The sequence below is a fragment of the Haliotis rubra genome, unplaced genomic scaffold (genome assembly GCF_003918875.1).
Source record: "Haliotis rubra isolate DU_JTF1 unplaced genomic scaffold, ASM391887v1 Scf797, whole genome shotgun sequence".
Taxonomy (NCBI): Eukaryota; Metazoa; Mollusca; class Gastropoda; order Lepetellida; family Haliotidae; genus Haliotis; species Haliotis rubra.
The window spans coordinates 330,849-344,720 of record NW_025767520.1 but is presented as its reverse complement, the minus strand read 5'-3'; the positions used below and the strand labels follow the sequence as shown (position 1 = coordinate 344,720).

General features: G+C 45.9%; 1 protein-coding gene across 2 annotated transcripts in view; it reads left to right on the top strand.

The window, feature by feature from the left end:
- Positions 1–9,948, top strand: part of LOC124261328 — a 30,121-nt gene extending 20,173 nt beyond the window's left edge. The window contains exon 8 of one of the 2 annotated variants that reach the window (XM_046695633.1): positions 9,440–9,948. The gene's annotated coding sequence lies outside the window, so the exon portion shown is untranslated. The remainder of the gene's footprint in view (positions 1–9,439) is intronic. The other variant, XM_046695634.1, reaches the window with a different exon arrangement.
- The last annotated feature ends 3,924 nt before the right edge of the window (positions 9,949–13,872 follow it).

Here is a 13,872-nt window from a genome sequence, read left to right as displayed (position 1 = left end):
CAGTGTGCTGCTGTAGTGAGACATGCTACAGGTATTTGAGACACAGTGTGCTGCTCTAGGTGAGACCTGCTACTGGTATTGAGACACAGTGTGCTGCTCTAGGTGAGACATGCTACAGGTATTTGAGACACAGTGTGCTGCTCCAGGTGAGACATGCTACAGGTATTTGAGACACAGTGTGCTGCTCCAGGTGAGACATGCTACAGGTATTTGAGACACAGTGTGCTGCAGTAGGTGAGACATGCAGGAGGTATTGAGACACAGTGTGCTGCTCTAGGTGAGACATGCTACAGGTATTTGAGACACAGTGTGCTGCTCTAGGTGAGACATGCTACAGGTATTGAGACACAGTGTGCTGCTCTAGGTGAGACATGCTACAGGTATTTGAGACACAGTGTGCTGCTCCAGGTGAGACATGCTACAGGTATTGAGACACAATGTGCTGCTCTAGGTGAGACATGCTACAGGTATTTGAGACACAGTGTGCTGCTGTAGGTGAGACATGCTACAGGTATTGAGACACAGTGTCCTGCTCTAGGTGAAACATGCTACAGGTATTTGAGACACAGTGTGCTGCTCTAGGTGAGACATGCTACAGGTATTGAGACACAGTGTGCTGTTGTAGGTGAGACCTGCTACAGGTATTGAGACACAGTGTCCTGCTGTAGGTGAAACATGCTACAGGTATTTGGGACAAAGTGTGCTGCTCTAGGTGAGACATGCTGCAGGTATTGAGACACAGTGTCCTGTTGTAGGTGAGACATGCTACAGGTATTGAGACACAATGTGCTGCTCTAGGTGAGACATGCTACAGGTATTTGGGACAAAGTGTGCTGCTCTAGGTGAGACATGCTGCAGGTATTGAAACACAATGTGCTGCTCTAGGTGAGACATGCTACAGGTATTTGAGACACAGTGTGCTGCTCCAGGTGAGACATGCTACAGGTATTGAGACACAATGTGCTGCTCTAGGTGAGACATGCTACAGGTATTTGAGACACAGTGTGCTGCTGTAGGTGAGACATGCTACAGGTATTGAGACACAGTGTCCTGCTGTAGGTGAAACATGCTACAGGTATTTGAGACACAGTGTGCTGCTCTAGGTGAGACATGCTACAGGTATTGAGACACAGTGTGCTGCTGTAGGTGAGACATGCTACAGGTATTGAGACACAGTGTCCTGCTGTAGGTGAGACATGCTACAGGTATTGAGACACAATGTGCTGCTCTAGGTGAGACATGCTACAGGTATTTGGGACAAAGTGTGCTGCTCTAGGTGAGACATGCTGCAGGTATTGAGACACAGTGTCCTGTTGTAGGTGAGACATGCTACAGGTATTGAGACACAATGTGCTGCTCTAGGTGAGACATGCTACAGGTATTTGAGACACAGTGTGCTGCTCTAGGTGAGACATGCTACAGGTATTGAGACACAGTGTGCTGCTCTAGGTGAGACATGCTACAGGTATTTGAGACACAGTGTGCTGCTCCAGGTGAGACATGCTACAGGTATTGAGACACAATGTGCTGCTCTAGGTGAGACATGCTACAGGTATTTGAGACACAGTGTGCTGCTGTAGGTGAGACATGCTACAGGTATTGAGACACAGTGTCCTGCTGAAGGTGAAACATGCTACAGGTATTTGAGACACAGTGTGCTGCTGTAGGTGAGACATGCTACAGGTATTGAGACACAGTGTGCTGTTGTAGATGAGACCTGCTACTGGTATTGAGACACAGTGTGCTGCTGTAGTGAGACATGCTACAGGTATTTGAGACACAGTGTGCTGCTCTAGGTGAGACCTGCTACTGGTATTGAGACACAGTGTGCTGCTGTAGTGAGACATGCGGCAGGTATTGAGACACAGTGTGCTGCTCTAGGTGAGACATGCTACAGGTATTGAGACACAGTGTGCTGCTGTAGGTGAGACCTGCTACTGGTATTGAGACACTGTGTGCTGCTGTAGGTGAGACCTGCTACTGGTATTGAGACACAGTGTGCTGCTGTAGTGAGACATGCTACAGGTATTTGAGACACAGTGTGCTGCTCTAGGTGAGACCTGCTACTGGTATTGAGACACAGTGTGCTGCTCTAGGTGAGACATGCTACAGGTATTTGAGACACAGTGTGCTGCTCCAGGTGAGACATGCTACAGGTATTTGAGACACAGTGTGCTGCTCCAGGTGAGACATGCTACAGGTATTTGAGACACAGTGTGCTGCAGTAGGTGAGACATGCAGCAGGTATTGAGACACAGTGTGCTGCTGTAGTGAGACATCCTGCAGGTATTGAGACACAGTGTTCTGCTGTAGGTGAAACATGCTACAGGTATTGAGACACAGTGTGCTGCTGTAGTGAAACATGCGGCAGGTATTGAGACACAGTGTCCTGCTGTTGGTGAAACATACTACAGGTATTGAGACACAGTGTGCTGCTGTAGGTGAGACATGTGGTAGGTATTGAGACACAGTGTGCCACTGTAGGTGAGACATGCTACAGGTATTTGAGACACAGTGTGCTGCTGTAGGTGAGACCTGCTACTGCTATTGAGACACGGTGTGCTGCTGAAGTGAGATATACTACAGGTATTGAGACACTGTGTGCTGCTGTAGGTGAGACCTGCTACTGGTATTGAGACACGGTGTGCTGCTGTAGTGAGATATACTACAGGTATTGAGACACTGTGTGCTGCTGTAGTGAGACCTGCTACTGGTATTGAGACACAGTGTGCTGCTGTAGGTGAGACATGCTACTGGTATTGAGACACAGTGTGCTGCTGTAGGTGAGACATGCTACAGGTATTGAGACACAGTGTGCTGCTGTAGGTGAGACATGCTACTGGTATTGAGACACAGTGTTCTGCTGTAGGTGAAACATGCAGCAGGTATTGAGACACAGTGTGCTGCTGTAGTGAGACATGCTGCAGGTATTGAGACACAGTGTTCTGCTGTAGGTGAGACCTGCTACTGGTATTGAGACACAGTGTGCTGCTGTAGGTGAGACATGCTACAGGTATTGAGACACAATGTGCTGTTGTAGGTGAGACATGCTACTGGTATTGAGACACAGTGTGCTGCTTTTGGTGAGACATGCTGCAGGTATTGAGACACAGTGTCCTGCTGTAGGTGAGACATGCTACAGGTATTGAGACACAGTGTCCTGCTGTAGTGAAACATGCTACAGGTATTGAGACACAGTGTGCTGCTGTAGTGAGACATGTGGTAGGTATTGAGACACAGTGTTCTGCTGTAGGTGAGACATGCTACAGGTATTGAGACACAGTGTGCTGCTTTTTGTGAGACATGCGGCAGGTATTGAGACACAGTGTGCTGCTGTAGGTGAGACATGCTACAGGTATTGAGACACAGTGTCCTGCTGTAGTGAAACATGCTACAGGTATTGAGACACAGTGTGCTGCTGTAGTGAGACATGTGGTAGGTATTGAGACACAGTGTTCTGCTGTAGGTGAGACATGCTACAGGTATTGAGACACAGTGTGCTGCTGTAGGTGAGATCTGCTACTGGTATTGAGACACAGTGTTCTGCTGTAGGTGAAACATGCTACAGGTTTTGAGACACAGTGTCCTGCTTTAGTGAAACATGCGGCAGGTATTGAGACACAGTGTCCTGCTGTAGTGAGATATACTACAGGTATTGAGACACAGTGTCCTGCTGTAGGTGAGACATGCTACAGGTATTGAAACACAGTGTGCTGCTGTAGGTGAGATCTGCTACTGGTATTGAGACACAGTGTTCTGCTGTAGGTGAGACATGCTACAGGTATTGAGACACAGTGTGCTGCTGTAGGTGAGATCTGCTACTGGTATTGAGACACAGTGTTCTGCTGTAGGTGAAACATGCTACAGGTTTTGAGACACAGTGTCCTGCTTTAGTGAAACATGCGGCAGGTATTGAGACACAGTGTCCTGCTGTAGTGAGATATACTACAGGTATTGAGACACAGTGTCCTGCTGTAGGTGAGACATGCTACAGGTATTGAAACACAGTGTGCTGCTGTAGGTGAGATCTGCTACTGGTATTAAGACACAGTGTTCTGCTGTAGGTGAAACATGCTACAGGTTTTGAGACACAGTGTCCTGCTGTAGTGAGACATGCTGCAGGTATTGAGACACAGTGTCCTGCTGTAGGTGAGACATGCAGCAGGTATTGAGACACAGTGTTCTGCTGTAGTGAGACATGCGGCAGGTATTGAGACACAGTGTGCTGCTGTAGTGAGACATGCGGCAGGTATTGAGACACAGTGTGCTGCTGTAGTGAGACATGCGGCAGGTATTGAGACACAGTGTGCTGCTGTAGTGAGACATGCGGCAGGTATTGAGCCACAGTGTTCTGCTGTAGTTGAGACATGCTAGAGGTATTGAGACACAGTGTTCTGCTGTAGGTGAGACATGCTACTGGTATTGATACACTGTGTGCTGCTGTAGTTGAGACATGCTACAGGTATTGAGACACAGTGTTCTGCTGTAGGTGAGACATGCTGCAGGTATTGAGACACAGTGTCCTGCTGTCGTGAGACATGCTACAGGTATTGAGACACAGTGTGCTGCTGTAGGTGAGACCTGCTACTGGTATTGAGACACAGTGTTCTGCTGTAGGTGAGACATGCTACAGGTATTGAGACACAGTGTGCTGCTTTTGGTGAGACATGCTACTGGTATTGAGACACAGTGTGCTGCTGTAGGTGAGACATGCTACAGGTATTGAGACACAGTGGGCTGCTGTTGTGAGACATGCGGCAGGTATTGAGACACAGTGTTCTGCTGTAGGTGAGACCTGCTGCAGGTATTGAGACACAGTTGGCTGCTGTAGTGAGACATGCTGCAGGTATTGAGACACAGTGTGCTGCTGTAGGTGAGACCTGCTACTGGTATTGACACAGTGTCCTGCTGTAGGTGAGCCATGCTGCAGGTATTGAGACACAGTGTTCTGCTGTAGGTGAGACATGCTGCAGGTATTGAGACACAGTGTTCTGCTGTAGGTGAGACATGCAGCAGGTATTGAGACACAGTGTGCTGCTGTAGTGAGACATGCTGCAGGTATTGAGACACAGTGTGCTGCTGTAGTGAGACATGCTACAGGTATTGAGACACAATGTGCTTCTGTAGGTGAGACATGCTACAGGTATTGAGACACAGTGTGCTGCTCTAGGTGAGACATGCTACAGGTATTTGAGACACAGTGTGCTGCTGTAGTGAGACATGCTCCAGGTATTGAGACACAGTGTGCTGCTGTAGGTGAGACCTGCTACTGGTATTGAGACACTGTGTGCTGCTGTAGTGAGACATGCTGCAGGTATTGAGACACAGTGTTCTGCTGTAGGTGAGACATGCAGCAGGTATTGAGACACAGTGTCCTGCTGTAGTGAGACATGCTGCAGGTATTTGAGACACTGGGTGCTGCTGTAGTGAGACATGCTACAGGTATTGAGACACAATGTGCTTCTGTAGGTGAGACATGCTACAGGTATTGAGACACAGTGTGCTGCTCTAGGTGAGACATGCTACAGGTATTTGAGACACAGTGTGCTGCTGTAGTGAGACATGCTCCAGGTATTGAGACACAGTGTGCTGCTGTAGGTGAGACCTGCTACTGGTATTGAGACACTGTGTGCTGCTGTAGTGAGACATGCTCCAGGTATTGAGACACAGTGTGCTGCTGTAGGTGAGACATGCTACAGGTATTTGAGACACAGTGTGCTGCTGTAGTGAGACATGCTGCAGGTATTGAGACACAGTGTCCTGCTGTTGGTGAGATATGCTGCAGGTATTGAGACACAGTGGGCTGCTGTAGTGAGACATGCTCCAGGTATTGAGACACAGTGTGCTGCTGTAGGTGAGACCTGCTACTGGTATTGAGAGACAGTGTTCTGCTGTAGGTGAGACATGCTACAGGTATTGAGACACAGTGTGCTGCTGTTGGTGAGCCATGCTGCAGGTATTGAGACACAGTGTACTGCTGTAGTGAGACATGCTGCAGGTATTGAGACACAGTGTTCTGCTGTAGGTGAGACATGCTAGAGCTATTGAGACACAGTGTGCTGCTGTAGTGAAACATGCTACAGGTATTGAGACACAGTGCTCTGCTGTAGGTGAGACATGCGGCAGGTATTGAGACACAGTGTGCTGCTGTAGTGAAACAAGCTTCAGGTATTGAGACACAGTGTCCTGCTATAGGTGAGACATGCTGCAAGTATTGAGACACAGTGTTCTGCTGTAGGTGAGACATGCTGCAGGTATTGAGACACAGTGTTCTGCTGTAGTGAGACATGCGGCAGGTATTGAGACACAGTGTTCTGCTGTAGGTGAGACCTGCTACAGGTATTGAGACACAGTTGGCTGCTGTAGTGAGACATGCTGCAGGTATTGAGACACAGTGTGCTGCTGTAGGTGAGACCTGCTACTGGTATTGACACACTGTCCTGCTGTAGGTGAGCCATGCTGCAGGTATTGAGACACAGTGTTCTGCTGTAGGTGAGACTCGCTGCAGGTATTGAGACACAGTGTTCTGCTGTAGGTGAGACATGCAGCAGGTATTGAGACACAGTGTGCTGCTGTAGTGAGACATGCGGCAGGTATTGAGACACAGTGTGCTGCTGTAGTGAGACATGCGGCAGGTATTGAGACACAGTGTTCTGCTGTAGTTGAGACATGCTAGAGGTATTGAGACACAATGTGCTTCTGTAGGTGAGACAGGCTACAGGTATTGAGACACAGTGGGCTGCTGTAGTGAGACATGCTCCAGGTATTGAGACACAGTGTGCTGCTGTAGGTGGGACCTGCTACTGGCATTGAGAGACAGTGTTCTGCTGTAGGTGAGACATGCTACAGGTATTGAGACACAGTGTGCTGCTGTTGGTGAGCCATGCTGCAGGTATTGAGACACAGTGTACTGCTGTAGTGAGACATGCTGCAGGTATTGAGACACAGTGTTCTGCTGTAGGTGAGACATGCTAGAGCTATTGAGACACAGTGTGCTGCTGTAGTGAAACATGCTACAGGTATTGAGACACAGTGCTCTGCTGTAGGTGAGACATGCTGCAGGTATTGAGACACAGTGTGCTGCTGTAGTGAAACAAGCTTCAGGTATTGAGACACAGTGTCCTGCTATAGGTGAGACATGCTGCAAGTATTGAGACACAGTGTTCTGCTGTAGTGAGACATGCGGCAGGTATTGAGACACAATGTGCTTCTGTAGGTGAGCCATGCTGCAGGTATTGAGACACAGTGTTCTGCTGTAGGTGAGCCATGCTACAGGTATTGAGACACAGTGGGCTGCTGTAGGTGAGACATGCAGCAGGTATTGAGACACAGTGTTCTGCTGTAGGTGAGACATGCTGCAGGTATTGAGACACAGTGTCCTGCTGTAGGTGAGACATGCTACAGGTATTGAGACACAGTGTCCTGCTGTCGTGAGACATGCGGCAGGGATTGAAACACAGTGTTCTGCTGTAGGTGAGACATGCTAGAGGTATTGAGACAGAGTGGGCTGCTGTAGTGAGACATGCTACAGGTATTGAGACACAGTGTTCTGCTGTAGGTGTGCCATGCTGCAGGTATTGAGACACAGTGTCCTGCTGTAGTGAGACCTGCTACAGGTATTGAGACACAGTGTCCTGCTGTAGGTGAGACATGCTGCAGGTATTTAGACACAATGTGCTTCTGTAGGTGAGACATGCTACAGGTATTGAGACACAGTGTGCTGCTGTAGGTGAGACATGCTACAGGTATTGAGACACAGTGTCCTGTTGTTGTTGAGCTCAAAGTAGGATTGAACCTACCTCACATTTGCTTAACATAGGTCATTATTACAAGTATGTTTCTCTGAAGACTAAGGGCCTAACGTCACTCACTTTGATGTTGATAGTTATGCTCTAGACAAATAATTTTGTGCAGAATAGCATTAAATTAAGAATAAAATGTTTCAACTGGGAAACTATGAATTTGGCACAGCTTGTTCATAAAAAATGGGTGTCGAACAAGTGACAGGTGTGATTGTCATTTATATCTCTTTGTTAGAATGAAACTTTCCAGTAAAAATCTTTAGATTGAAATTGTTTATTATGTCTTACATATCTAACATGCTTAATCCAACTTAACTGGTTGAAGTTCATGACAAACTGTTTCTACTGAGCCAAAACTCCACACGCGCACCACAGTTAAACTTCAACCAAGTGAACTTTGACCTATGTGTTTGTCAACCTTCTACAGTCATAAAATGAAGTGTGATAAAATGAAGTCTTTTGTGTCATGAGGGGTTTTGTTGAAGCAGCATGGATAATTCGAGTCTAAAGTTTCAAGATGGTCTGTCTATTAAAGCCTTTATTATACCCCAGCTTACGAAGTAAAGGGGATATATAGTGTTCATTCTGTCCTGTCCTCTGTCCGTCCATCTTTTGTCTGGAGCATATCTCTTAAAGTTTACTTGCTAGGTTCACCAAACATCACGCACATGTTAATCATTACCCATAGATGTGTCTTGTGCTATTTTGAAGTTGATCAGATTTGTATTATTCGCTGTTTCTATGGAAACACGACTTAGTGCGAAATATGTTTGATGGTTATCTTGTCCAGAGCATGCCACCGAAACTATTCATGCTTGGCTCACCAAACTTAATAGACCAGTTAATTATGACCAACAGATGTGCCTTTTAATCAGATATGTATTTTTTGCTGTTTCCATGGAAACATGACTTGGTGCAAAATATTTCTATAAGTTATTGATGTAATCAGTAAATGGCAACTATTATGTAACATGTATGGAGTCAAGGAGAAAGTCTTGTGAGCTGCTGATCCTTGTCACATTATATATATCAATATCAGTCATTTCCATGTCCGACAGTGGGAAGCAGGGTATGTGAGCTGTGCTCACTTCTGCACTTGTTTTCTTCAGTGCTTGAGAACGGTTCAAGAATCTGCATATAATGGTAGAGACCTATGCTCTGTTTTCACCTGTCCTGACTAAATGTCAAATAGGTATGAACAAAAGGAAACAGCTGTTTATGGTTCTCAGTTCTCGGTTTATCATAAATCATTTCACCTGAATACATCCATTGCTGTACAACCTGCACACGTCTTTTCGTGTATCTTGTGCATTTCATTCAGTGAACTGCTTAACATCGTTAGTTGAAATATTGAACTCGTCCACTGTGCTCAAGTAAGGTGTTTGCATTTACAAATTGGAAAGAACTTCCATTATCAGGACAAACTATACCAGGTGTGATAAAAACAGGTTAACATTCACACTTTCACAAGGCTTCAAGAACAGCTTCAAGAACAGTGTTTTCTGTCTAATTTGGGCTCATCAAATTTCAGACATTTATTTTGATATATTTATGTTGTTGAGAATGAGACACCTCATTTATGTCGTTGCTGTACCCCTTGTTTGTCCGTAGTTCACTGTTTTTGGTTTTTATTGCAGGCCGGAGAAACATGGAGACTGACGTGGTGAGAAGATGATCATCCTCAACTGGCATGTCTGTTCACATCCAAGGCAGACGTCAACTTGTGAACTGGTTCTGACTGTTTGCTGGACATAGACAGTTGCCCAGTTCTCAAGTAGACATGAGCGGTCAGCCATTACTGTTTCAATGGAAGCTCTGAAACTTTCACCTCACACTGCCTTTGTTATTCTTTTTTTCTTGTGTATACCTGGATATTATCCCAGAATTCTGGGCTGGTTTGCCTTGGAATTAACAGAAACATAGCCATCTTTGTGTGTCGTTAATGCCCATGAGATTTGATAAGTAATTTGCTTGGTATATATTCTGAGATTATTGTTTTCAGTATTTAGACGTGTAACATACACTAATAATTTAACCTGAACATTGTTTAGCAATCCTGTGTGTATGTTACAGAATGACTGTGTAAGATGACTGAGATATTCACGTAGGCAATTGAAAATATTTTTTTTTTGTGTTCTATTGTAATTTATATAACTAGTTAGTAATATAAGTTGTATGCTTCTCTAAGAGGGTAATACGGTCTGGTGTACTATTTTGTAGCAGTGTCACCTGAGCCAGTAGCAAGGATTACTGTCTCCCTCTGAGTTCTTTTTCGAACAATCTGACAGCTCTGTCAAAGCTCAAACTATCATCGAAAACTATCATTGTTTGCTTATAAAACTGATTTTATTAAACTGAATTCTGAGGGTCACCCATAAAACTTGCGTGTCAAGCTTGACTCGTATGGATAATATTTTGAGAGTCTTTATAAAATTAAGGCCAAATACGCAGGAGTCAAGCGTCCATGTAAAATCTGTATGTTATATGTAATGATATTGTTATGTTATGTCACTTTCTTACTGATGTATTGAAACTGGTTTACTGTTTCACTGTTTATTTTATGAATATACTTGTTTTTGTTTTTTCAAATTGTTATTGTCTGCACATCTTATGATTTACTAGTATATATAAAACATTTTAGCATTCCTAATCCATTGTCACTATCAACTTGACATGAATGTGTGTTCTAAGACAGATTGTTTAAAACTCTAGATGTTTGCAGGCAATGCTACCACATTGAGATGAATTTTCTCCCTCTAACCCTACCCTCTGACCCCACTTCCTCTGACCCCACCCACTGACCATAGCCACTGACCCTACTTTCACCTCCCCTCTACCTCTGACCCCACCCACTGACCATAGCCACTGACCCTACCTTTCTCACCCTCCTACCTTCTCACCCTACCTTCTCACCCTACCTCTGACCATAGCCACTGACCCTACTCTTTCTCACCCTACCTTCTCACCCTACCCCTCTGACCATAGCCACTGACCCTACCTTTCTCTCACCCCACCTTCTCTGACCCCAACCACTGACCCTAGCCACTGACCCTACTCTTCTCACCTCTACCCTCTGACCCCCACCCACTGGACTCCTAGCCACTGACCCTACCTTTCTCACTCCTACCCCTCTGACCCCCACCCACTGACCCCACCTTTCACCCTACCCCTGGCCTCCTACCCACTGACACCACCTACTGACCCTAACCACTGACCCTACCTTTTCTCACCCTACTCTCTCACCCTACCCCTTACCTCCTACTCCTCTCTGACCCTACCCACTGACTCCTAGCCACTGACCCCTACCTTTCTCACTCCTACTCCTCTGACCCCACACCCACTGGACCCTAGCCACTGACCCTACCTTTCTCACCCTACCCTCTGACCCCACCCACTGACTCCACCTTTCTCACCCTACCCCTTACTCCTACCCTCTGACCCTCACCCACTGACCCTAGCCACTGACCCTACCTTCCCACCCTACCCTCTGACCCCACCCACTGACCCTAGCCACTGACCCTACCTTCTCACCTCTACCCTCTGACCCCACCCACTGACCCCACCTTTCTCACCCTACCTACCCTCTGACCCCACCCACTGACCCCACCTTCTCTCACTCTACCCCTTACTCCTACCCTCTGACCCCACCCACTGACCCCTAGCCACTGACCCTACCTTCCCACCCTACCCCTCTGACCCCACCCACTGACCCTAGCCACTGACCCTACCTTTCTCACCCTACCCTCTGACCCCACCCACTGACCCCACCTTCTCACCCTACCTTCTCACCCTACCTTCTCACCCTACCCCCTGGCCCTACCCACTGACACCACCTACTGACCCTAGCCACTGACCCTACCTTCTCACCCTACCCTCTGACCCCACCCACTGACCCTAGCCACTGACCCTACCTTTCTCACCCTACCCTCTGACCCCACCCACTGACCCCACCTTCTCACCCTCTACCCCCTTACCCTACCTTCTGACACCACCTACTGACCCTAGCCACTGACCCTACCTTCTGACCCTACCCTCTGACCCCACCCACTGACCTCTACCTTCTCACCCTACCCCCTGGCCCTACCCACTGACTCTAACCTCTGACCCTAGCCACTGACCCTACCTTCTGACCCTACTCCTCTGACCCCCACCCACTGACCTCCCACCCACTGACCCTAACCTCTGACCCTAGCCAATGACCCTACCTTCTGACCCCACCCTCTGACCCCACCCACTGACCCTAACCTCTGACTCTACCCAATGTCCATACCCAGTCAGTACTGGTTGTCACTTAGTTTTTATATGTTGTTTTAACATGTTTGTTTGTGTGTTTTTATACTGTTCTACTCTTGTTTTGCTGTATTACGATAACATTGTGTATTTTCCAAATTGAGTTCCCTTGTAGTGAAAGTATTTTATACAAATGTTTACCGGTGTCGTCAGATCAGTATTAGTTATGCATGTGCCATAAAGCCATTTATATTTACCACCCGTGAAGACACGGACTAGATTTGGTCTTCAGCAACCCATGCTTGTCGTAAGAGGCGACTGACGGATCGGGTGGTCAGGCTCGCTGACTTGTTTGACACATGTCATCCTGTCCCAATTGAGTAGATCGATTCTCATGATGCTGATCACTGGATTGTCTGGTCCAGACTTGATAATTTACAGACTGCCGCCATATGGCTGGAATACTGCTGAGTGCGGCGTTAAACAACAAACAATCAATCAATCATTTATATTTACATGGTTTGCAGAATATTTCTGTCAAACTCAAAAGGAAACTAAGAAAATATAATCTGTTTAATATCTTAGAATCAGAGTGAATTACAGCGAATTGATAGAATGAATGAAAACAATGAACTACCCAGAATGTTCCTTGGATGACATGTTATAGAGTTACCTCCCTTCCCATGCGACGAAACCTTAGATTTCACATTTTTCATGGATAATATTTAATTTAATACCATGTACCGATATGACCATTGATGTGTTGAAATACCTGGATCGTATTTAATACCATGTACCAATATACTCATTGAAATACCATGACAATTTGAATAACATGTACCAATTGGTTCTGATGTTTTAAGTCTTATCGAGGTTGTTTTTTTTGGTACCAGTTTAAGTCTTTGTAAATGCCTGGCTTCTAATAAAAACAAAAGATTACAAATCAGTCCTGGGTTGATTATGTATTTTAGTGAGTTATAACTTGCTCCATGTAGTCACTCACTCACTCACACTCACAGACTCAGACAGACTCACTCACACTCAAAGACTCACTCACACTCACTCACACTCAGACTCACACTCACAGACTCACTCACAATCACAGACTCACTCACACTCACAGACTCACACTCACAGACTCACTCATGCTCAGACTCACGCTCACGGATTCACTCTAGTCTCTCGTACAGACCCTGAAGCAAATATATCCAAGAAAGCCCACACAAGTCTAGAAAATGTGGCAAGTCTAGATTTCCTCAGCTTCATAACTAACTGACATATACATGAAGAGTATTTTGCAATTGCGGGGGATATTGATGACTTTTTCTGCTTGTTACATTATATATATGCGACATCAATTAAACTTCCGCATATAGTGAAGACACAACCTTTGGATTTTGGAGAATATAAATAACTTTGGATTATTTTTTTTTGAGATCCATTTGTCCAGCCTAGGAATATCCAGAGATGCTACCCTTAGCTGGTATCCCTGCTTGCTCTCAAAATAGATTTGGCGACACTTGATACTCATTACCCCAAACTGGCCCACACCACTGGCAGTAGGACCGAGAGGCGGTGGGGGCAGTAAATATTCCTGTCACACACAATTAAAGCAGTAACGGGTGATAAGAATCTTTGCATGTGTTGTGAAATTCCAAGAAATTATCCCTCTGCAGATTTGTTTAGTCTCTGAAAATGAAGAAAGTCTCAGGGCTCCTTTTCATTATATATTTTTTTTTCACTATGAACTGTTTTCAGTAAAATATGTTCATTTCAGAGACTAGTTGTTAGTCTAGGATTCACTCACGCTCACAGACTCACTCACGCTCACAGACTCGCA